We start from the raw sequence: 2,500 nt of genomic DNA, 5'->3' as shown, positions 1-2,500 counted from the left end.
CGCGGTCGACCGGACCCCCCCACCGGCTCCCCTCACCCGCCCGTGCGCGGGGGGCGAGAGGAACGCGCGGGAGGGGCGGGATGGGAGCACGAGCCGGCGGCCACGGGACGGACGGACGGACGGACGGGGCGGAGAGCGCGGGGGGTGGTGGCCGGGAGACGCACGGCACCGAGCGCGCTGCAGAGGCGGCGTCGTCACGGAGGGGAGGACGGGAGACGACGGGCGTGGGGGTGGGGGGACGGGAGAGGAGGAGGAGGAGGAGGAGCGGACAGGAGAGAGCGGCGCGGGCGGGCGTGGAAGGCGAGGCGGTGGGGGAGAAAACCCGGCGGTCGCCCCCCGACCGCCGGGCCCTCCTCCCACGCCCGACCACCATCTCCCACACCCTCTCTCGCTTCTCTCCCCCGCTCTCCCCCTCCGTCTCCGTCTCCCCACCCCTCAACGCCGCCAACGCCACACAGCCTCCACGCAGCCGCGGAGACGGCCCCGCCACGACGAGCGACGGACGACGCCGTGCGCCCCCGCCCACCACCGACAGGCGCCCACCGCCGGCCGGCCGTCTCGGGGAGCGTGCACGAAGCGCGGAGCGGCGCGGCCGCAGCCCGGGGGGAAGCGCGCGGCGGCAGGCGACGCCGCGGCGTCCCGCGGGTCGCCGCCGGGGCACGCATCCCCGGGGCGCGGCCGCGCACGCACGACTCGGCCTCGGCCCGAGACGCCCGCCCCGACACGGCGAGGCGAGGCGGCGGGGGCGGGCACGGACCCCGGACGCGCGGGTCGGGGCCCCGCGCGGGGGGAGGGGAGGCGGGCCGGACGTCGCCGGGACGCCGCCGGGGGCGGGCGGCGTACGACGGCGGAACGGACGCGGCCCAACCACCGCCGCCGCCGCCGCGGGCCCCGGCCGCGAGGGCGCGGGACCGTCCCCGCCCACCGACACCCCGGGGGTGAACGCCCAGAGACCGCTTGCGGCGCGAGGGCGCTTCCCGAAGGGGGACCGACCGCGGAGGCCACGCGGCCAGGGCCTCGTCGCGAGCTCTCTCTCCCCTTCTCTCTTCCCTCTCGCGGGCAGCGCGCCCCCGTGGCCGGGGGGCGCCGCGTCTGCACTTAGGGGGACGGAGGGCCCCGGCGGCCCTGCGAGCAAACCCCCAGCCGCGCCACCCCCGGGAAGGCGCGCGCGCGCACGGCGGCACGCACACCCCGGGGGGGGCGATTGATCGTCAAGCGACGCTCAGACAGGCGTAGCCCCGGGAGGAACCCGGGGCCGCAAGTGCGTTCGAAGTGTCGATGATCAATGTGTCCTGCAATTCACATTAATTCTCGCAGCTAGCTGCGTTCTTCATCGACGCACGAGCCGAGTGATCCACCGCTAAGAGTCGTACGAGTTTTGGTTTCTCTGGGTTTCGGCGGGGGGGTGTCCCCCGCCGGTGGCACGGCACATCCCCCCGGAGGGGGCTGCCTCTGGCCGGCCAAGTCAGACAGAAAACAGCAGACCGGAGGGGGGCCGGAAGGTTTCACGACGGGGCGCCCGGCACCGACCCCGCGGGCGGGGCGGGCTCGGACACCCCACAGGCGCCCGGGGGGTTCCCACCTGCCCCCCCCAACCCAACCGTACACGCACACACACACACAGGGGACGCGGGGCGCGCGGCACACGGCCCCGGCCCGCACCACGGCCGCCGGGTAGCCCCCTCCCGACGGCCGCGGCGGGGTGGACCAGCGGCGGCGCGGCGCCCCGGCCCCGTGTGGTGGGCTGCCGGTGGTGGGGGGGGTGAAGCGGAGCCTGGGGGAGAAGGGAGGTGCCTCCCGACTCCCCGCGGGCCCGACCGCCCCGACCCCAAGGCGGACGGGCGACCCCCCATGGGTCTTTAAACCTCCGCGCCGGGACGCGCTAGGTACCTGGAGAGGGGAGAGGCGGGCGAGGCGTGGGGGTGGGGCTGGGCGCGGGCGGGGCGCCCCCACGCCCCCCGCCGCCCCGACACCGACCAACACACGGCTCTCCGCCCGCGGCCGCCCGCAGCACGCGGGCCTCGGCGCTACCGGCCCGTGACGCGGGGCCCCGGCCGGGGGCCGGGCCCACCGCCACACGAGACACCACGGCCACCGCCCGACGACGCCCCCCACCCGTGTCCCCGAAACCGGGCGGAGACCTCCCCACGCTCGCGCCCGGACGCGGCCCTCTCTGCTCCTGAACCCCAACCCCCCCGGCCCCCGTGGCCCTAGCCCGGCCCGCGCCCGCGTCCCGGGCCCCCCTTCTCGCCACCGAGGGCGTAAGGGGGGGGCTTCGACGGGAAGCGGGGAGGCGAGCGGGGCTGGGGGCACACCGGGGGAGGGCGGGAAAGAGAGAGAGCGAGAGAGAGCCGGACGGACGACGGAGGGAGGCGAGGTCCCGGGCTCGGGGGCACAGGCCGGAGGCGCCCGCCGAGGGGGCGCAGGGCACGGAGCGGAGGACCCACGACCGACCGGCGGGGAACCGGCCCAGGGCCGGCGGCGGGAAGGCGACGGGCGG

The 2,500-nt window shown here is 78.2% G+C and overlaps 1 non-coding gene across 1 annotated transcript; it reads right to left on the bottom strand.

Moving 5' to 3' along the window:
* Positions 1–1,216: 1,216 nt before the first annotated feature.
* Positions 1,217–1,369, bottom strand: LOC136141932 (5.8S ribosomal RNA). The gene has a single exon (XR_010657793.1). It is a non-coding gene; the product is annotated as a 5.8S ribosomal RNA (ribosomal RNA).
* Positions 1,370–2,500: the final 1,131 nt, after the last annotated feature.

This window comes from Phocoena phocoena, chromosome 21 (assembly GCF_963924675.1).
Source record: "Phocoena phocoena chromosome 21, mPhoPho1.1, whole genome shotgun sequence".
Taxonomy (NCBI): Eukaryota; Metazoa; Chordata; class Mammalia; order Artiodactyla; family Phocoenidae; genus Phocoena; species Phocoena phocoena.
Note: the sequence above shows the minus strand (reverse complement) of the source record. Positions and strands in the feature narration are given on the sequence as shown.